Source organism: Somniosus microcephalus, unplaced genomic scaffold (assembly GCF_052327205.1).
Source record: "Somniosus microcephalus isolate GS21.2 unplaced genomic scaffold, FLI_Smic_1.0 unresolved_chr8, whole genome shotgun sequence".
In the NCBI taxonomy this organism is placed as follows: Eukaryota; Metazoa; Chordata; class Chondrichthyes; order Squaliformes; family Somniosidae; genus Somniosus; species Somniosus microcephalus.
The window spans coordinates 36,598,467-36,621,934 of record NW_028225186.1 but is presented as its reverse complement, the minus strand read 5'-3'; the positions used below and the strand labels follow the sequence as shown (position 1 = coordinate 36,621,934).

Sequence of the window (23,468 nt, the reverse complement as noted above, 5' to 3'; positions counted from 1 at the left end):
AATGGCCTCCTCCTGTTCTTATGTAACTGGCTCGAGTGACTGTATGGCCTCCTCCTGTGCATGCATAACAGGATCGAGGGGCTGAATGGCCTCCTCCTATTCATGTATATCAGGATTGAGGGGCTGAGTGGCCTCCTCCTGTTCATGTGAAACAGGCTCGAGGGGTTCAATTGAATCCTCCTGTTCCCGTGTAACAGATTCAGGGGTGGAGAGGACTCAGAGGGAAAGTGGGGTGGGACTGGAGCCACTTGTGTAAAGGAAGTGTTGGGGGGGTGGGAACTTTCCCTTCACTGAATTACTGATTTACTGCCAAATGCACCGTCAGTAGAGGTAACACAGAACCCTGACCCCAAATCCAACTCTGGTGGAATTCGAACCCACAGCCTTTGAATGACTTCATCTAGTGACACATAGAATTAGAAGTCCAATGCGCTTCCATTGCGCCACAGAGCCAACTGCAGGCTCTTGTATTACAAAAGCAAAATATTGTTGGTGTTGGAAATCTGAAATATAAACATATAAAATGCTGGAAGCGCTCTGCAAGTCAGGCAGCTTTAGATGCCTGTGTAAAATGGTTCTGCTTTCAGTCCCGGATCATTCTGTGTCTATTTAAAAGGGATGTGCTGTCAGTCCCGGATCATTCTTTGACTTTTTAAAAGGATGTGCTGGCAGTCCCGGATCATTGTGTGTCTGTTTAAAAGAGATCTTCTGTCAGACTCAGATCATTCTATGTCTGTTTAAAACGGGTGTTACGTATTATTATAGAGTCTGCACCACAGAAACCGTCCATTTGCACGAACTGGTCTCCACATGAGGCTCCTCCTTCTGTACTTCAACTCACCAAAAAAAAGCCAGGATCAGTAATGGTAACCATGAAACTATTGGATTGTCGTAAAAACCCATCTGGTTCACTAATGTCTTTCAGGGAAAGAAATCTGCCGTCCTTACCTGGTCTGGCCGATGAGGGACTCCAGTCCACAGCAATGTGGTTGACTCTGAACTGCCCTCTGAACTGGCCTAGCATGACACTCAGTTGTAACAAACCGCTATAAAACAAAATTATAAAAATGAATCTTGGAGGATCACCTGTCCTGATCCATATCAGCCTCCTTCTAAGTTCCCCAACACCACAGAAGCCAGACTTCAGCCAATTCGATTCACGCCACGTGATATCAAAAACGGCTGAGCACACTGTCGACAGCAAAGGCTATGGGCCCTGACAACATCCCGGCTATCATGCTGGAGACTTGTGATCCAGAACTAGTTGCGCATCTAGCCAAGCAGTTCTAGTGAGGCTACAACACTGGCATCGAACCAACAATGTGGAAGGGTGCCCAGGTATTTCCTGTCCACAAAAAGCAGGACAAATCCAATCCAGCCAAATACCGCCCCATCCATCTATGCTCAATCATCAGCAAAGTGATGTAAGTTGTCATCGACAGTGCTATCAAGTGGCACTTACTCACCAATAACCTGCTAATTGATGCCCAGTTTGGGTTCTGCCAAAACCTATCGGCTCCCGACTTCATTACAGCCTTGGTCCAAACATGAAATAAGGAGCTGAATTCCAGAGGAGAAGTACGAGTGACTGCCCTTGGCATCAAGGCAGCATTTGACGGAGTGTGGTGTCAAGGAGCCCTATTAAATCTGAAGTCAATGGGAATCGGGGGGTGGGGTGGAAACTCTCCATTGGTTGGAGTCTTACCTAGCACAAAGGAAGATGGTTGTGGTGACTGAAGGTCAGTCATCACAACCCCAGGACTTCGCTGCAGGATTTACTCAGGGCAGTGTCCTAGGCACAACCATCTTCAGCTGCTTCATCAATGACCTTCCCTCCAGCATAAGGTCAAACGTGGGGATATTCGCTGATGATTGCAGTGTTCAGTGCCATTAACAACTCCTCAGATAATGAAGCAGTCCATGCCCGTATACAAAAAGACCTGGACAACATTCAGTCCTGTGCTGATAAGTGGCAGGTAACATTCGTTCCACAGAAGTGCCCGGCAATGTCTATTTTGAACAAGCGAGTGTCTAACCACCTCCTCTTAACATTCAACGACATTACCATCGCCGAATCCCCGACCATCAACATCCTGGGGGGTTACCAGTGACCAGAAACTTAACGGGACCAACCCCATAAATACTGTGACAACAAGAGAAGGTGAGAGGCTAGATATTCTGCGGCCGGTGTCTCACCTCCTGATTCTCCAAAGACTTTCTGCCATCTACAAGGCACAAATAAGGAGCGTGATGGAATACTCTGCACTTGCCTGGATGAGCGTAACACCAACAATACGCAAGAAGCTAGTCACCATCCAGCACAAAGCAGCCCGTTTGAATGTTACCCCATCAACCACCTTAAACAATCACTCCCTCCACCACCGGTGTACCTTGGCTGCAGTACGTACCATCGACAAGATTCACTGCAGCAACTCACCAAGGCATCTTCGGCAGCACCTGCCAAATACGCGACCTTTTTCTCCTAGAAGGAGAAGGGCAGCAGGCGCATGGGAACGCCCCCACCTCCAAGTTCCCCTGCAAGTCGCAGACCATCCTGCCTTAGAAGTATATTGCTGATCCTCCATTGTCACTGGCTCAAAATCTTGGTTCGAACCCTGCTTGCAGCAACTTTGCCACAAATTCTTTATTTTATTTAATCGGCTCCCTCTGGAGAACACTGGCCCCGAAACCGATCAGAATTCACTCCTCTGCACTTTATTACACTGATTAGCGCAAAGCTGTCATTCTAATTGAAACACTAATAATTTATCGGCATCAATTAGATATTGTGGATTTGTTGGGAACTAGTGAGCAATAGACACACAGAACAGCGTCAAAATACTAATTAATAAAGGGCCCTGCAATGTTTGGAAGGAAATTACCTTCAGCTAATGAGTGGAAAAGCAATTTGGTTTTCTAAAGTTGAACACGAATTAAAAAGTTTGTAAAGCGACCGCAGCAGGAGTCGACCCTACAATCTTCTGATAACATCAGGAGCAGCTTCGGATCCACGCGCCACTAGAAGTAGTGTGCAGGTCAGGTGATATCTGTGGACAGAGAAACACAGGTCCAATCTTGCAGGTCCTTGAGCTCTCGGCAGAACTAAGGTTTTGCAGCTTTGCTTCAAAGTATTGCAGTTCCAAACTTTTCTGCAAATAACAACATTAAAAACTACCCAGGCCAGCAAAAAATAAATGTCCGGTACGGGCATCGATTCCACAACCTTGGCGGTATTAGCACCACGCTCTAACCAACTGCGGTAACCGGCTTTGTGCCACTTCTTTTGTTGTTACATTCAATTTATGTTGACTTCTGGTCTTTGTCAGTTGACTTCGAAGGCTGTAAAAGAAAGACTCGGATTTCTACAGCGCCTTTCGCCCAGGACGTCTCAAAACGCTTTCCAACCAGTGAAGTTGTAGTCACTGTTGTAATATAGGAAAAACAGCAGCAGCCAATTTGTGCACATCAAGCTCTCACAACTAGCAATGATATAATCGAGAATAATCTGTTTTAGTGACGTTGATGTACGGATAAATATTTGCTGCAGGACACCTGGGTGAACCTCACCACCCTGCTCTACTTCCAATAGTGCCATGGGATCATTTATGTCCACCAGAGCCGGCACAGGGGGCCTCAGTTTTGGAATTTGTTTCCACCACAATCTATAACCTTATGGACCAGCATATCCCTCCCTTTACTATTAGCATCAAGACACAGGACCAACCCTGGTTCAATGAGGTGTGTAGAAGTGCATGTCAGGAGCAGCACCAGGCATACCTAAAAATGAGGTGCCAACCTCATGAAGCTAGAACACAGGACTACACACATGCTAAACTATGGAAACAGCATGTGTATACAGAGCTAAGCGATCCAACAACCAACGGATCAGAACAAATCTCTGAAATCCTGCCACATCTAGTCGTGACTATTTTAATTTAACTTAATTCGTGCCTAGGGTTTGTGCATCGCTGGCAAGGCCAGCATTAATTGCCCATCCCTAATTCCCTTTGAGAAGGTGTTAGTGAGAAGCCCTCTTGGCCTGCTGCAGTCAATGTGGTGAAGGTACTCCAATAGTACTGTTAGGGAGGGACTTCCATGATTTTGACCGAGCGACAATGAAGTTATGGTGATATATTTTCACGTCGGGATTGTGTGTAACTTGGAGGGCAATTTGGAGGTGATGGTGTTCCCATGCACCGGCTGCCCTTATAAGAACATAACAACATAAGAAATAGGAGCAGGAGCAGTCGATTCGTCCCCTCAAGCCTGCACCGCCATTCAATAGGATCATGGCTGATCTGATCAGGCCTCAACTCGAATTTTCTGCCTGTTTCCCCATATCCTTGACTCTCCTGTAGTTCAACAATCTGTCTATCTCAGCCTTTAATATAATCAATGATTCAGGCTCCACAGCTCTCTGGGTTAGATAATGCCAAAGATTCTCAACCCTCTGAGAGAAGAAATTCCTCCTCATCTCCGTCTTAAATGGACAAACCCTTATTCTAAGACTATGCCACCTGATTCTAGATACACCCATGAGGGAAAACACCCTCTCAGCATCTACCCTGTCAAGCCCCCTCAGAATCCTATATGTTTCCATATGATCACCTCTCATTCTTCAAACCTCCAATTAGTATAGGCCCCACCTGCTCAATCTTTCCTCATAAGACAATCCCATCATCCCAGGAATCAACCTAGAGAACCTTCTCTGAACTGTCTCCAATGCAGGTATATCCCTCCTTAAATAAGGAGAACAAAAATGTATGCAATACTCTAGGTGTGTTCGCAACTGTACATTTGGAGCAAGACTTCCCTACTTTTATACTCCATGCCTTTGCAATGAAGGCCAACATTCCATTTGCCTTCTAAATTACTGCATGCTAACTTTTTGTGTTTCATGTACGAGGACACTCAGATCCCTCTTAACCGAAGCATTCTGTGGTCTCCCTCCATTTTAATAATATTTTGCTTTGCTGCTCTTTCTACCAAAGTGGATAACATCACATTTTCCCACATTATACTCCATCTGCAAATTTTTACCCACTCACTTAATCTATCTATATCCCTTTGAAGAATTTTTGTGCCCTCCTCACAACTTGTTTTCCCACCTATCTTTGTATCATCAGCAGATAAGGCTGTGGTAGAGGTCGCGGGTTTGGGAGGTGTTGTTGAAGGAGCCTTGGTGAGTTGCTGCAATGCATCTTGTAGAAGGTACAGACTCCAGACACGGTGTGTTGGTGGTGGAGTGAGTGAATGTTTATGGCGGTGGATGGGGTGCCAATCAAGCGGGCTGCTTTGTCCTGGATGGTGTCGAGCTTGTTGAGTGTTGTTGGAGCTGCACTCATCCAGGCAAGTGGAGATTATTCCACCACACTCCTGGCTTGTCCCTTGTAGAAGGTGGAAATGATTTGGGGAGTCAGGAGATGAGACACTCGGCACAGTATACCCAGCCTGTGACCTGCTCTTGTAACCACACTCTTCATCTGACTGGTAACCCCCAGGAAGTTGATGTTTTCGATTGTATTCCGCCATTGTTTTCAGACCCCTCCACAAACTGCATTATGTAGCCACTAACCACATCCATCTCACGATCATTTGTCTGAGGCTGAACCACACTGTTCACAAACTTGATGTCATATTTCACCCTGAATGACCTTTCCATCATATATCCACAGCATTACAAAGACCAACTACTTCCATCTACGTAACATCACCCGTCTCCACCCTTGTCTCAGCTCATCTGCTGCTGAAAACCTCATCCATGCCTTTGTTACCTCTAGACTTGACTATTCCAACGCACTCCTGGCTGGCCTCTGACATTCCACCCTACATAAACTTGAAGTGATCCAAAACTCTGCTCTCCCTTTCCCTAACTCGCACCAATTCCCGTTCACACATCACACCTGTGCTCTCTGACCTACATTGGCTCCCGGATAAGCAGTGTCTCGATTTCAAAATTCTCATCCTTGTTTTCATATCCCTGCATGTCCTCGCCCCTCCCTATCTCTGTAATCTCGTTCAGCCCCAAAACCGCCTGAGATATCTGCGCTCCTCTAATTCTGCCCTCTTGAGCATCCCTGATTATAATCGCTCAACCTTTGGTGGCCGTGCCTTCTGTTGCCCTAAGCTTTGGAATTCCCTGCCGAAACCTGTCTGCCTCTCTTTCCTCCTTTAAGACACTTCTTAAAACCTATCTCTTTGACCAAGCTTTTGGTCACCTTCCCTAATTTCTCCTTATGTGGATTGGTGTCAATTTTTTTTCCGAAAATACTCCTGTGCAGAGCCTTGGGACGTTTTACTCCATAAAAGGCGCTATATAAATGCAAGTTGTTAATGTTGATGATGGTGGTTGGGGATTCGGTGATGGTCATGCTGTTGAATGTCAAGGGGTGGTGCATAGACTTTCGCTTGTTGGAGCTGATTTACTGGCACTTGTGTTGGCTGTGTTCATGTGTGGCACAAAGTGCCATATCTACTGCATTTACCGATCAGATAGTGTATGATCGACAACCGCAGGTTGTATGCAGAAAGATTAATGCAGAAAAATGCCAGAGAGTGTTTCTCGAAAATATAAGCTTAGGACACGTAAGCCAAACCTGATGTCCGGTTAGCTCAGTTGTTTGAGCGTGAAGGTCACGGTTTGATCCCCGTATGGGCCATTGACCTTTTTGTTTTGAGATAGTTTCTTCTTATTCTTTTTGAGCAGCTTAAAAATTTTGGAAGTAAATGCACACAGGACCTGCAATATTTTGACGCAAAGCTACCGACTTAGTTCTGCCCAGAGCTCATGGACCTGAAAGGTTAACCCTGTGGTTCTCTGTCTGCAGATGTTTCCAGCATTTAATAAACAATTCCAGATCCAGCATCTGCTGCAATTGGCTTTTCATTTTACTGCAGCATCCCCGCTTCTATTAAGAAATACAAATGTTGTGGTTAGCACCTGGAGTGCACTGCCTGAAAGGGTGGTGGAGGCAGATTCAAGAGTGGCTTTCAATAGGGAAAACATTGGAGGGCTTCAGGGAAAGGGTGGAGGAGTGGGACAAGCAGAAGTTATCTTGTAGAGACACGGCACGGGCTCGTCGGGCCGAATGGCCTCCTTCTGTGCGGTAACCATTCTATGATTCTATGAAAGATTCTATAAGTACAAGTCTTTCTTTTAGAGCCTGCTGAGAAAAAAGTGAATGAGCCGACAAAAAGGAAAATCAACCATAAATGAACTGATCACCAGATCATAGAAGGCTGGTTAGCTCAGTTGGTTAGAGTGTGGTGTTAATACCGCCATGCTCGCTGCTTCCATCCCCATGCGAGCTGTTTGATTTTTGGTAGACAGGGGTTTTCTTGATTTTGTTATTTGTTGAAAAGTTTGGATGGAAACTCACACGGGACCTGCAATAATTTGAAGCAAAGCCGGAAATCCTGAGTTATGACCTGCGGAGCATTTCCAACATTAAATGAACAATTCCAGATCCATCGGGACTTCTCGTATTTCAATCAGTGAACGGTTCACAGCCGCTGATTAGTTTGGAGTGCAAAGAATAGAACTGGAGTAAATACAATCCCCGGGATTTAATCACTCATTATTAACATACCGCCAGAAACAGAACGTTCGGTCCAACCAGCCCATGCTGACGTTTATGTTCCACGCGAGCCTCCTCCCGTCTTTCCTCATCTAAATATATCAGCATAACCTTCTATTCTCTTCTCACTCATGTGCTTATCTAGCCTCCCCTTAAATGCATCTAAACTATTCAACCCCTCCCTGTGGTAGCGCGCTCCACATGCTCAGCACCATTTGGGTAAAGGTGTTTCTGCTGAATTCCCAATTGAATTTGTTGCTGACCATCTTATATTGATGGCCTCTAGTTCTGCTCTTCCGTACAAGTGGAAACATTCTCTCTGTATTCACCCTGTAAAAACGTTTCATATTTTTAAATATCTCTATTAGGTCACTTCTCAGCCTTCTTTTTTCAAGAGAAAAGAGACCCAGCCCGTTAATCTTTTCCTGATATGTATACCTTCGCATTTCTGGTACCATCCTTGTAAATCTTCTCTGTACTCTTGGTCTAACCAAGGTTTGTTACTGGTTTAGCATAATTTCCCTGCTTTTCAATTGTATCACTCTAGGAATAAACCATAGTGCTTGGTTTGCTTTAACCAATGTTTGTTACTGGTTTTGCATAATTTCCATACTTTTCAATTCTATCCCTCTAGAAATAAACCCGAGTGCTTGGTTTTGCTTTTTTTATGGCCTTTTTATTCTGTGTAACAACTTTCAGTTATTGTGTATTTGTACTTCGAGACCCCTTTGTTCCTCTACCTCACCTAGACTCGTGCCCTCCAAATGATAAGTGACCTCCCTATTCTTCCTACCATAATGAAATACGTCACATTTATCTGTGTTGAACTTCATTTACCAATTCTATGCCCATTCTGCAAGTTTATTAATGTCCTCCTGTAACTTGTTGCAGTCCTCCTCAGCATTGATTAGCCCCCCAACTTGGTGTCATCCGCAAATTTATAAATTGTGTTTCAGATTACTAATCTAAATCGTTAATATAAATTGCGAACAGCAGTGGCTCCAGCTCTGAAACTTGTGGAACACCACCGCCAACCTTCTGCCACTGTGAATAAACTACCCTTTACTCCAACTCTCTGCCTTCTGTCCTGAAGCCAGCTAGCAATCCATTCAACTACTTGTCCCCTGACTCAGCATTCTCTGACCTTGTTCATCAGTCCAGTATCGGGTACATTATCGAAGGCCTTATGAAAATCAAGAAACATTACATCTGCTGCATTACCATTGTCTACTCTCTCTGTTGGTTTGGAGTGCAAAGAATGGGACTGAAATGACATCGACCATCTCCAGTTCCCTGCTCCCCTCACCCACTCCAACCTACCTCCCACTGAACTTGCCGCACTCCGTTCTCTCCGATGCAACCCTAACATTTTCATTAAACCTACTGACAAAGGTGGTGCTGTTGTTGTTTGGTGAACCGTTCTCTACCACGTGGATGCTGAACAGCAACTCAATGACACCTCCTCCTACCTTAAGCCTGGACCATGACCCCACTACTGAACATCAAGCAATCGTTTCAAAGACTGTCACTGACCTCACCTCCTCTGGAGATCTTGCCCCATGGCCACCAACCTCTCACTTCCTCAACACCGCACTGCCCACTTTTACGTCCTTCCCAAGATCCACAAACAGGACTGCCCTAGCCGACCAATTGTTGGGGCCTCTTCTTTCCCCACAGAACTGGTTTCTTCATAGCTAGACTATTTTTTCTCGACTGGTCACTTTAACAGATTCCAGTTCCCAAACGTCTCCTTTCCACTATGGGCGTCCAATCCCTCCACGCCTCCATCCACCACCAGGACGGCCTTAAGCCGCTCCACTTCTTCCTTGAACAGAGGCCTCACCAGTCCTCATCCACCACCGCCCTCGACCGCCTGGCTGAACTTGCCCTCACATTGTACAACTTCTTCTTTGATTCCACTCACTTCCTCCAAATTAAAGGTGTTGCATGGGCCGTAGCTATGCCTGCCTTTTCGTGGGATATGTGGAACATTCTTTGATCCAGTCCTACTCAGATCCCCTTCCTCACCTCTTTTTCCGGTACATCAATGACTGTATTGGTGCCGTTTCCTGCTCTCACCCTAAACTAGATATTTTCCTTCACTTTGCTTCCAATTTCCAGCCTTCCCTCACCTTCACATGGTCCATCTCCAACTCTTCCCTTCCCTTCCTCGACTTCTCTGCCCCATTTCTGGGGCTAGGCTTTCTACCAACATCCACTATAAGCCCACTGACTCCCACAGCTACCTGGACTACACTTCCTCCCACCCCGCTTGCTGTAAGGATTATATTCCATTCTCCCAGTTTAACAAATCTCCATTGCATCTGTTCTGACGATGCCACCTTCCATATCAGTGCTTCCGGCAGGTCTTCCATTTTTCTCAACTGAGGATCCCCCTCTACCGTGGTTGACATGCCCCTCGACTTTCTCCGTTCCATTTCCCGCACTGCTGCTCTCACCCCTTCCCCTCACTCCCAGAAACATGATAGGGTTCCACCCTTGTCCTCACCTTTCACGCCACCCGTCTCCACATTCAACGGATCAGCCTGCGCCAATCCAGCCACCTAATGCATGATCCCACCACCAAACACATCTGCCCTCCCCACTTTCAGTATTTTGAAGGGACGGCTCTCTCCACGACACCCTGGTCCACTCCTCTATCACCCCAACACCCCTTCCCCACTCGCCTGACATCTTCCCGTGCAAGTGCTGGAGATGCAACACCTGCCCTTTTACCTCCTTCCTTCCCATCGCCCAGGGCCCCTTCCAGGTGAATCAGCGATTTACTTGTACTTCTTACAATTAGTAAACTGTATTCGCTGCCTTTACATTGTGAGACTATATGCAGATTGGGTGATTGCTTTGCGGAACACCTCCATTCATTCCACAAGTGTGACCCCGAGCTTCCGGGCGCCTGTCACTATAATTCTCCACTCCACTCCTTCTCTGATCTCTCCTTACTTGGCCAGTTACATTGTTACAATGAAGCTCTACGTAAGCTCGAGGAACAGCACCTCATCTTTCTATGAGGCATTATGCAGCCTTCTGGACTTAACACCGAGTTCAACAATTTTAGACTATAAATTGGCTCCTGTATTTCTTTTTTTTTAATTTGTTCTCATATTTCCTCACATGGCAGTTGTTAATGTTTCTGCCATCATCATTCACACCTCATCTTGAGCCACCTTTTGTTCGTTAACTTGTCCCATTACCTCTCGTTTTGCCTTGCACCTCCTTCCGTTTTGTCTGTCAATCTCTCCTGCCTTCCATTCTGTCACAGGCATTCCCTTTGTTCTTACCTCGCCTCCTCCCACCCCTGATTAAAAACCTCCCTCCTCTAACCTTTTCCTGTTCTGAGGAAGGCTTCGATCCGAAACGTTAACTCTGTGTCTCTCTCACTCGATGCTGCCTGACCGACTAAATGCTTCCAGCATTCTCTGTTGTTATTATTGAAATGAACACAGTGACAGAGTTAAATCACCCTTTATTACGATTAGTTTAGGAAGCGTTTTCGTGGCTGCGTGCCTAATGGATAAGGCGTTTGGCTTTGGTATAAAGTGTTTGTCTGCCATCAGAAGATTGCAGGTTCGAGTTCTATCATGCTCATTTTACACAATTTCTAATTTGTGTTCAACTTTAGAAAACCAAACCACGTTTCCACTCTTTTCCTTCCAAACATTGCAGGGCTCTTCATTAAATGGAATTTTTACGTTTTGTATTATGCGTAAATTTCTCACTGATCTTTGCAAATAGTTTCAAACAAATCCACAATATCTAATTGATGCCGCTAAATTATTATTGTTTCCAATTGGACAGCAGCTTTGGATTAATCAGTGTAATAAAGTGTAGTGGAGGGAATTCGGGCTATTTCGCGGCCAGTGATCTCCACAGGGAGCCGATGAAATACAATTAAAATTTTGCAGCAAATTCGCAGCTAGCAGAGCTCGAACCTGCATGGGGAAATCGCATTGGATTTCAAGTTGAACACCTTAACCACTCGGCCATCGCAGCTGGGTGTGAACAATACTGCAAAACTGGAATGACCGGTGCAAAATATTAGACAATTGCCCTGCACAAATGGAAGGAAGTTTTGTGACAGCTGTGCAGAGACCTGGTTAGGCCACTGTGTACAGTTCTGCGCACTGCACCTTAGAAAGATTATATTGACCTTGGAGGGAGTGCGGTGCAGATTCAGGAGTGTGATACCAGGGCTCCAAGGTTTAGGCTATGAGCAGAAATTACATAAACTAGGCTTGCATTTCCTGGAATATTGAAGATTAAGGGGTGAGATCATAGAAATACAGAAATTTACGCCAGAGAATGAGGCCATTCGACCCATCGTGTCTTTACCGGACGAAAAAGAGCTATTTTGTCTAATCCCACTTTCCAGCTCTGGGCCCGTAGCCCTGTAGGTTACAGCACTTCAAGTACATATCCATAGTGCTTTCTATTAATGTGTTGGGTAATGACTTCCAGATCCCCTCCACTCTCTGTGTAAATTGTTCTTGTCAACTCTTCTTTAATCATTTTACCATTTACTTTAAATCTATGCCCCCTGATCATTGACATCTCTGCTAAGGGAAATAGGTCCTTCCTATCCACTGTATCAAGGCACCTCATAATTTTATATGCCTCAATTATGTATCCCCTCAGCCTCCTCTGCTCCAAAGAAAACAACCCCACCCTATCCAATGTTTACTTAATGCAAACATTTTCCAGTCCTGGCAACATCCTAGTAAATCTCCTGTGTACACTCTCTAGAGCAATCACATCTTTCCTGTAGGGTGGTGAACAAAACTGTCTGCAATACTCTAGCTGTGGCCTAACTAGTGTTTTATACTGTTCAAGCATAACAACCCTGTTCTTGAATTCTATGCCTTGGTAATAGACACATAGAAACATGGAAGATAGGAGCAGGAGTAGGCCATTCGGGCCCTCGAGCCTCCTCCACCATTCAATGCGATCATGGCTGATCATTCAAATTCAGTACCCTGTCCCTGCTTTCTCCCCATACCCCTTGATCCCTTTAGCCTTAAGAAATATATCCAACCCCTTCTTGAATATATTTTCTGAATTGGCCTCTACTACCTTCTGTGGTAGAGAATGCCACAAGTTCACCACTCGCTGGATGAAGAAATTCCTCCTCATCTCTGTCCTAAATGGCTTACCCCTTATCCTTAGACTGTGACCCCTGGTTCTGGACTCCCCGACCATCTAGTCTGTCCAGTCATGTCAGAATGTTATGAGTTTCCAGGTATCTGCATGGTGAATCTTCGCTGAACTCCTTCCATGGCAAGAACATCCTTCCTCAGATAAGGCGACAAAAACTGCACACAGTAGTGAAGATGTGGTCTCACCAAGGCCCTGTGCAACTGCAGCAACACATCCTTGTTCCTGTACTCAAACCCTCTTGCTATGAAGGCCAACACACCATTTGCCTTCTTAACCACCTGCCGCTTAATAAAGGAAAATATTCCCTAGGAGTTTTTAACCAAGAATAAAAACAGAAACTCCTGGAAATATTTAGCAGCTCATCTGAAATAAAAACAGAAAATGCTGGAAATATTCAGCAGGCAAACTGAAATAATGACCTGCTGAATATTGCCAGCACTTTTTGTTTTTATTTCAGATTCCAGCATCCGCAGCCTTTTGCTATTGCCTTCTTAACCACCTTATCTACCTGCACTGCTACCTTCATGGACCTGTGGACATGCACTCCAATGTCCCTCTGTTCTTTTATGCTTCTCAATATCGTAGCTTTTATTGTGTATTCCTTTGTCCTGTTAGCCCTCTCCTAATGCATTACCTCTCACTTCTAAGAATTGAATTTCATTTGTCACTTTTCTGCCCACCTGACCAATTCATTGATAACGTCCTTCAGTCTGGAGCTTTCTTCCTCACTAACAACCACATGGACAATTTTTATATAACATCTGCAAACTTCTTAATCCTACATTGAAGTCTAAATCAGTGAAATATAACACAAAAAGCACGGAACCTAGTACTGAGCCCTCCCGAATCCCACTGAACAGCCTTCCAGTCACAAAACTCCCATCGACCTCTACCCTTTGCTTCCAACTTGCCACTTTGCTTGGATCCTTTGGGCGTTTACCTGTCTTACCAGTATGCCATGTGGGCAGATTCTGATTTTTAGGATATTGAAGGTAATTGATAGGGTAGACAGAGAGAAACATTTTCCGCTGTGGCAAGGGGTGGGGGGATTGGGGGGGGGGCATTTGTCGGAGGCGGTGTGGGGAGGTGGAGTCTAGGTCAAGGGGTCCTAACATTAAAATAGGAACCAGGCCGTTCAAGAGAGAAATTAGGAAACATTTTCTCATACAAAGAAAGGCCGAAGTGTGGAGCTCCCTCCCACAAATGGTAGTTGTTGCTAAATCATTTAATGATTGGATATCTGAGATCGATAAACTTTTGCTAGACCAGGGTAATAGGGGAATATAATAGACTTGTTTACAAAAATCGCTATTAATATAATTATAATTTAAAAATGATGGCGAATGTGCCCCACCTGGTGGATAATAGGCACGGTGCATGCAAGCAGGTCTGCAGTGTCAGTAAAGGCGAAAGTGCATCCTGATGGTTTAATGTGCATGGTGCATGCTAGAAAGTCTGCTTCTTTACAGACAACTGAAGGCTGCCTGTGGTTCACCAATTCAGGACGTTCCTAATCAACAGCTTCTTTGGACTGAATGATGCAAACGAGTTGATTGTCCATGTAATAAAGTGATTCATTCTCTGTGTGTTTAAAAGGGATCAACTGTCATTCCGGTTTCATTCTGGGTCTGTTTAAAATGGATGTGCTGTCAGTCCCAGATTATTCTGTGTCTCTTTAAAAGGGATGTACTGTCAGTCCCGGATCATTCTGTGTCTGTTTAAAAGGGATGTGCTGTCAGACCCGATTCATTCTGCGTCTGTTTAAAAGGGATGTACTGTCAGTCGCGGATCATTCTGTGTCTGTTTAAAAGAAATGTCCTGTCAGTCCCGAATAATTCTGTGTCTGTTTAACCGGGATGTGCTGTTCATACAGATCATGTCAGTCCCGGGCCATTTCAAAATCATGAGTGGTTTAGTCAGAGCAGGTAAAGGCTCGAAGGTCCAAATGGCCTAGTCCTGCTCCTATTTCTTTTATTCTTATGTTATGTTAAGTAGATAGATAGAATCAGTTCCCATTGCCAGAAGGGTCGAGAGCCGGAGGAGACAGATTTAATGTGGTTTGCAGAAGAACCAAAGGCGACATGAGGAAAATTGTTTTTATGCAGCGAGTGATTAGTAACTGGAAAGGCTGGTGGAGGCAGATTCAATCGCGGCCTTCAAAAGGCAATTGAATAAGTACCTGAATGAACAAAAATTGCAGAGCTACAGGGAACGGGCAGGTATGCGGGAGGGAGTAGCTGAAGCGCTCGTGCAGAGAGCCAGCACGGGCTTGATGGACCGAATGGCCTCCTTCTGTGCTGTAACCATTCTATGATTCTATGATTCTATGATCATTCTGTATCTGTGTTTGTTTCAAAGCGATTTATTTTCAGCTGCGGTGTCTGATTGGTTGCGGCTTTGGTCTCAGAGTTCAATGTGGTTTAGGTGCGATGGTTTGAACCCTGTTCAATGCGGATCTGTTCTTTAATTTGAAATATCAAACCACGTCATAATTTAAAAGAATTTTGAAGGTCACCCTCAGTCTCCTGTTTCCATAGAGAAGAACGCCAGCCTGTTCAGACTTACCTGATACTTATCCCCTCTCAGCTCTGGCATCATCCTTCTCAATCTTCTTTGAACCTTCGCCAGTTCTCTATATTTTTTTGTAAAATGGAGGCCAAAACTGTGTGCCATATACTAAGCGCTGTCTAACTATGGTTCTATATAAATTTAACATAACTTCTCTGCTTATGAATGGATAAGTTTCCCCCTGCTGTGTGCTGCAGAACTTGAGAGAGAGAGAGAGAGAGAGAGAGAGAGAGAGAGACAGAAAAACAGAGTGAGAGACAGAGAGCGAGAGAGAGAGAGAGACAAAGACAGAGTGAGAGACAGAGCCAGAGCCAGAGACAGAGAGAGAGAGAGAGAGAGACAGAGAGTGACAGACAGAGAGTGAGAGACAGAGTGAGAGACAGAGAGTGAGAGACAGAGAGTGAGAGACAGAGAGCGAGAGAGGGAGAGAGACAAAGACAGAGTGAGAGACAGAGACAGAGACAGAGACAGAGAGAGAGAGAGAGAAAGAGAGTGAGAGAAAGAGAGTGAGAGACAGAGAGTGAGAGACAGAGAGTGAGAGACAGAATGAGAGACAGAGTGTGAGACAGAGAGTGAGAGACAGACAGAGAGAGAGAGAGAGAGAGAGTGTGAGACAGAGAGTGAGAGACAGAGAGTGAGAGAGTGAGAGGCATCTGTGTCAACATTTGTCTAGGGAAGTTATTCTGCAGTATTCTAAATAGTAGATTACTGGATTTTCTTAACAAACATAAGATTCTTAGAAAAAATCAAATAGGCTTTCTTCCAAAACACTGCACCACCGACCATATCTATACCCTTCACACTCTCATTGAAAAGCATGTACACCAAACAAAAAATGGGAAAGTATTCGCTTGCATCATTGACTTCAAGAAAGCCTTTGACTCTATCTGGCACGAAGGGCTCTATTACAAACTTCTTCAGTGTGGAATAGGGGGCAAAGTCTATGACCTTATTAAATCGATGTATCTGAAAAATAAATGCGGTGTCAAAATTGGAGACAAACGCACCTGTTTCTTCACCCAGAGAAGAGGCGTCCGGCAGGGCTGCAATTTGAGCCCGACCCTGTTCAACATATACATAAATGAACTAGCAGACATGCTGGAGCAAAGCGAGTCACCGGGTCTATGTCTCCTGGATGGAGAAGTGAAATCCCTGTTCTATGCGGACGACCTGGTTCTGCTGTCTCCCACAGAACAGGGATTACAGCAACAACTAGACCTACTCGACAAATACTGCCAAAATTGGGCCCTAACAGTAAATCTAAAGAATACCAACATCATGATTTTTCAAAAAAGGCCCAAGTGTCAGGAAAACAAATACCAGTTTACTCTCAGTGATACCATCATAGGACACACTATGAGCTACACTTACCTTGGTCTAACCATTACAGCATCAGGGAGCTTCAGCATAGCAGTGAATGCACTAAAAGAAAAAGCCCGAAGAGCCCTATATGCAATAAAAAGAAAATTCTACAACATCCAAATCCCAATCAAAATCTGGCTAAAAATATTTGACAGCGTAATCCTGCTGATTGCGCTGTATGGTAGTGAAGTATGGGGCCCGCTCAATTACCATAGCTACACTAAATGGGAAAAACACACAATAGAAGTCCTACATGCAGAATTTTGCCGAAGCATCCTTCGCACCCAAAGGAAATCACCAACAAATGCATGCAGAGCCGAACTAGGCAGATACCCACTGATAATAAACATCCAAAAACGAGCACTAAACTTCCTAAATCACCTCAAATCTAGCTCCCCAGACACCCTTCATTTTAAAGCCTTCCAGACCCAAGAGCTAAACCCAGAAAAGAGTCCCCTGAGTCAGCTGCTACTGAAACTAAGTACTCCTACTCAGCCGGACCCTGACCAGTCCCAGGCCAGCACTGCCGTCCAAACACCAATCCGAGAGAACCAAATCATTAAACAAAGCAAAGAATCCTACCTGGAACATTGGAACATTGGAACAAAATAACCAAAAGCCAAAGCAGATTAGAATGTTACCGGGCCCTAAAAAGAGAATATAAACTGGCAGACTATCTCTCGACCATCAGAGACACAAAACAGAGACAGACCCTCACCAGGTACAGACTAAGCGACCACCAACTGGCAATTGAAAAAGGAAGATACAAGAAATCCTGGCAGCCTAGAGAGAATAGAATATGTGATCAATGTCTGGCCGGCGAGGTTGAGACAGAGATGCATTTCCTCCTAAAATGCGAAAAATTCAACACATCAAGAAACATATTATTTGACAAGCTCAGCCAAACAACCCCAGATTTCAAGGAATTGGATGACCTGTCAAAATTAAGATTAGTCCTGGGAGAAGGAGACAGACCATACCTTGGTGCCAAATATGTAACAACATGTCACAACCTGAGGACTGTTTAAAATTAATACTGAATGTACCCACTGATGTACAAAGACTGTTTAAATTAATATTGTTTAAAGTAATATTGTAAGTACCCAACGAAGGTCAGAATTGTTTGACACCTACAGAATGTTGGAAAACTGTACTTTTTGTTATGTAAGCTTTGGCAATATGGTTCCCTGTAAACTTTCATGCCAATAAAGCATTTGAATTGAATTGAATTGAATTGAGAGAGGGAGAGAGATAAAGACAGAGTGAGAGACAGTGCCAGAGACAGAGAGAGAGAGAGAGAGAGAGAGAAAGAGTGTGAGAGACAGAGAGCGAGAGACAGAATGAGAGACAGATTGTGAGAGACAGAGGACAGAGAGTGAGAGGCAGAGAGAGAGAGAGAGAGAGTGAGAGACAGAGAGTGAGAGAAAGAGAGAGAGACAGAGAGAGAGACAGAGACAGACAGAGCGAAGACAGATAGAGAGAGAGACAGAGAGTGAGAGACAGAGAAAGAGAGGGAGATAGAGAGGGAGAGAGAGGGAAAGAGAGGGAGAGAGAGAGAGAGGGAGAGAGACAGGGACAGAGACAGAGATAGAGTCAGAGACTGAGAATGGGAGTGAGACTGAGACTGACACTGGGACTGACACTGAGACTGAGACTGAGTCAGAGACAAAGACTGAGACTGAGACTTAGACTGAGACTGATACCGAGACAGAGACAGAGACAGAGACAGACAGACAGACAGAGAGAGAGAGAGAGAGAGAGAGCTTCGCCATTTTGGTCAGGTGTCGCTGGAGAAATGTTGCAGCAAAAACACGGAATTTGGGATTGATGAGATTAATTAACATGTCAAGATCAATCATACTATCACAGTGTGAGACAGCGCAGAGGGAGGCCATTTGGCCCATCGTGCCTGTAACGGGTCTTTGGTGGAGTTATCCAGTAAGAACTACTCCCCTGCTCTTTCCCCATAACCATGTAGATTTTCCCTTCAAGTATTTTTCCAACTCCCTATTGAAAGTTACTATTGAATCTGCTCCCACCACCCATTCCAGATCATAACAACTCGCTGCTTAAAAATATATTTCTGCATGGAGCCTCTGGTTATTTTGCCAATCACCTTAAATCTGTGTCCTCTGGTTACCAACACTTCTGCCACTGGAAACAGTTTCTCCTCATTTACTCTATCATAACCATCATGAATTTGAACACCTCTTAATCTTGTCTGCCCTAAGGAGAATAATCCCTAATACGGGGGAGGGTGGATCCGGTAATGGCAAGTTCATAATCCAAAGAGAATAGTCAAGGCTGTAGAACAGAGCAGCGAATGGGGTAAAATCAAGCAGACTCTGTCAGGAAGGGACAGAGAGTGTAAAAGTTGTAATAGGGCAGTATTGCCGAAGGCCACATTAGAGTAAAATAATAAAAAGTTAAAAGTAAAGTCGCACAAAACAGTCATTCCACAACAGATTAATTAATGGCACAAATAGAAATAATTGGCTTTGATCCAGTAGCCACTACTGAGACGTGGTTTTAGGTTAACCATGTTTGGCAGCAAAATATTCTAGGTTACTTGACTTTTAGAAACATTAGGCAAAATGCAAAAGGGGGCAGGTAGCCAGCAAATAAAGGGCGAGATAAAGGCAGTTGTGAGAAAATCCCAGAAAATCAGAACGTAGAATCAGTATGGGCAGAGCTCAGGAATAAAAAATGATATTAATCTGTGGTGGGCGTAGTTTAAATCCCCCCTAACAGTAATCATGATGTTGGACAGATTTTATATCAGGAAATTAGAGTGGCATGTAACAAGGGTAAGGCAATAATCATAGGAGACATTACTCTTCATGTAGACTGGACAAACAAAATTGACAGAAGTAGAATAGCGGACGAGTTCATTTCATTCGAGACAGTTTTCTACAACAATATTTCGGGGAAACAACTAGGGAACAGGTTAATTTAGATATAATTGCAAAATACTGTGGATGCTGGAAATCTGAAATAACAACAGAAAATGCTGGAAATACTCAGCAGGCCAGGCAGCATCCGTGGAGAGAGAAACAGAGTTAATGTTTCAGGTCTGGGACCCTTCATCAGAACTGGAAAAGCTGGAGATGTAACAGATATTAAGCAGGTGCAGAGACAGGGGCGGGGGTGGTTGTTAGGAGGGGAGGAAGCAATAGAAAGAATATCCTGTACTTTTGTAAGAGGCAGGAAAGATAAAATGTTGCAAATGGGAATGGCAAAAATCATACTGCATGAAAAATGGGGGCAGGGATAATTATCTGAAATTGTTGAACTCAATGTTGAGTCCGGCAGGCTGCAAAGTGCCCAATCGAAAGATGAGATGCTGTTCCTCGAGCTGACGTTGAGCTTCATTGGAACAATGTAATAGCCCGAGGACAGAGAGATCAGAGTGGGAGTGAAGCGGTGAATTAAAGTGACAGGCGACGGGAAGCTCAGGGTCACCTGTACAGACTGAACGGAGGTGTTCCGCAAAGCGGTCGCCCAATCTGCGTTTCGTCTCCCCAATGCAGAGGAGACCGCATTGTGAGCAGTGAATACAGTAAATTAAATTGCAAGAAGCACAAGTAAATCGCTGTTTCACCTGGAAGGGGTGCTTGGGGCCCTGGACAGTGGGAAGGGAGGAGGTAAAATGGTATGTGTTGCATCTCTTGCGCTTGCAAGGGAAGGTGCCAGGTGAAGGAGCAGGGCTGTTGGGGGTGATTGAGGAGTGGACCAGGGCGTCACGGAGGGAGCGTTCCCTTCGGAATGCTGAAAGGGGAGGTGAGCAGAAGATGTGTTTGGTGGTGGGATCACGTTGGAGGTGACGGAAATGGCGGACGATGATCCGTTGAATGTGGAGGCTGATGGGGTGAAAGGTGAGGACAAGGGGAACCCTATCGTGGTTCTGGGCGGGGGGGGCAGGGATGAGAGCAGAAGTGCGGGAAATAGAACGGACACAGTCAAGGGCCGTGTGAACCACGGTAGAGGGGAATCCTCGGTTGAGGAAAAAGGAAGACATGTCAGAAGCACTAGTATGGAAGGTGGCATCGTCAGAGCAGACGCGGCGGAGACGGAGAAACTGGGAGAATGGAATAGAGGCCTTACAGGAATCGGGGTGGGAGGAAGTGTAGTCCAGGTAGCTTGTAGTGGATGTTTGTTGAAAGCCGTTCACCAGAAATGGAGACGGAGAAGTCAAGGAAGGGAAGGGAAGAGTCGGAGATGGACCATGTGAAGGTGAGGGCAGGGTGGAAAGTGGAAGTAAAGTGAATGAACTTATCCAGTTAATTTAGATCTTGTCTTGTGCAATAAGACAGAGTTAATTAGTAACCTTATCGGAAAGGATCCTCTGGGGAAGATTGGTCATAATGTGAAAAAATTTCATATTAAGTTTGAGAATGATGCCGTTAAGTCAGAAACTAGGGGCTGAAATTTAAACAAAGTGTATTATGGAGTTATATGGGGCGAGTTGGCTAAGGTAGATTGTGAAATTAGATTAAAATATATAACGGTATATAAGCAATAGCAAACATTTAAAGAAATAATTCAGAATTCTCAACGAATATACAAGTTCTTAAGGAATAAAAACGACACTGGCTAACTGGAGAAATTAGTGATAGTATTAGATTAAAAAAAGAGATTTACAATGTTACAAAATTAGTAGTAAGCCTCAGCATTGGGAAAGTTTAGAAAATCAGCAAAAGATGCCCAAGTGATTGATAAAGAGGGAGAAAATAGAAATGGAGTAAATTAGCAAGAAATTTGAAAACAGATTGTAAGAGCTTTAAGTGTGTAAACAGGAAGAGATTAGTGAAATTAAAGGTGGATCCCTTAGAGACAGAGACAGGAGAAATTGTAAAGTGGAATAAGGAAATGGCATGACGTGGGTCAAATATTTTGTATTTGGCATCACAGTAGAACAAAAAAAGAACATACCTCAAGTTATGTGGAACCAAGAGTCTAATTAGATCGAGGAAATTAAAGTAACTAATATTAGTAAATTAAAAGTCCTGGAGAAATTAATGGGACAAAACGCAGACAAATGCCCGGGACTTGCTGACCTAAATCATTTGGTTTTATAACAGGTGGCTGCAGAGAAAGTTCGTGCATTGGTTTTGATCTTTCAGAATCCCCCAGATTCTAGAACGGTCCCCGTGGACTGGAAGGTAGCAAATGTTACCGTGCTGTTTAAGAAAGGAGGGAGAGAGAAAAAAGAGAACACTAGGCCAGTTAGCCTGACATAATTAGTAGGGAAAATGCTGGAGTCCATTATTAAGGATGTGGTAGGAGGGCATTTGGAAATTCAGAAAAAAATAGGCAGAGCCAACACTGTTTTATGACAGAGAAATCGTGTTTAACAAAGCAATCAGAATTTTTTGAGGTTGTAACTATCAGGGTAGACAAGGGGGAAATGCTCGATGTAGTTCATTTGGATTTTTGAAGGCGTTCAATAAGGTGCCACATAGCAGTTTGTTAAACAAGATTAGTGGGCATTGGATTGGCGGATAATATAGTAGCGTGGATTTTGGATTGGTTAACGGGCAGGAAGCAGAGAGCAGGAATAAATGGGTGATTTTCGGAATTGCAGGTTGTAACTTGTGGAGTGCTGAAAGATCAGTGCTTGACCCTCAGCCATTTACAATCTATATCAATGACTTAGATGAGGGGCGGAGTGTAATATTTTCAAGTTTGCTGATGGTACGAAGTTAAGTGGGCAAGAATGCTGTGAGGAGAACGCAAATAGGATGCAAAGGGATATAGTCCGGTTAAGTCAGTGGGCAAGAAGTTGTCAGAGGAAGTATAATGTGGGGAAATATGAAATTATCCACTTTGCTAGGAAGAATGGAAATACAGCAGATTTTTCTAATGGTGAAAAATTAGTGAGTTTTCGGATTTTGAGGCAATTGGATGTCCTTCTACACGAATTACAGGACGTCAACATTCAGGTACAGCAAGCAATTAGGAACATAAGTGGGATTTTATCCTTTAGAACAAGGGGGTTGCAGTAGGAGAGTAAGGATGCCTTGCTGCAGTTATTTAGGGCTTTGCTGAGAACACATCTGCAGTACTATGTGCACTTTTTGGTAACCTTACCGAAGAAAGAATATAGTTGACTTTGAGGGGGTGGAAGGAATGCTCACAAATTGATTTCTGGGAAGAGAGGGCTGCCAAATGAGGAGAAATTGCGTTGAATGGGCCTATTTTTGCTGGATTTTGGAAGAATGAGAGATGATCTTATTGAAACGTGTATAATTCTTAAAGGGCTTGACAGCGTAGATGCTGAGGGGCTGTTTGCCCTGATTGACGTGTCAAGAACAATGAGGCAGAGACTCAGGATAAAGGGATGATCATAGAGGACTGAGATGAGTAGAAATTTCTACACCCAGATGGATTTGAATCGTTTGAATTCTCTAACGCAGAGGGCTGAGGATGTTCAGTCAATGAGTATATTCAAGACTGACATCGATAGATTCCAGAACACTAAGGGAAGCATGGGATAGGGGGTAGGGCGGATAGTACATAAGAACATAAGAACATAAGAAATAGGAGCAGGAGTAGGCCAATCGGCCCCTCGAGCCTGCTCCGCCATTCAATAAGATCATGGCTGATCTGATCCTAACCGCCAATCCACTATCACAGAACCATCTCCTGAATCTAACAGAATTAGACACACGAAATAGGAGCAGGATCAGGCTACACGGCCCCTGGGCCCGCTCCGCTACCCACAGGGCCATGACCGATCTGAACCTAGACTCATGTCCAAATTCCTGCCCGCTCCCCGTAAACCTTAAA

At 44.4% G+C, this 23,468-nt stretch overlaps 1 non-coding gene across 1 annotated transcript; it reads right to left on the bottom strand.

Annotated features, from left to right (window-relative positions):
* Nucleotides 1-356: 356 nt before the first annotated feature.
* On the bottom strand, nt 357-453 carry trnar-ucu (transfer RNA arginine (anticodon UCU)). Its single transcript has 2 exons — nt 418-453; nt 357-392 (listed from the first exon to the last, which is right to left on the bottom strand). It is a non-coding gene; the product is annotated as a tRNA-Arg (tRNA).
* Nucleotides 454-23,468: the final 23,015 nt, after the last annotated feature.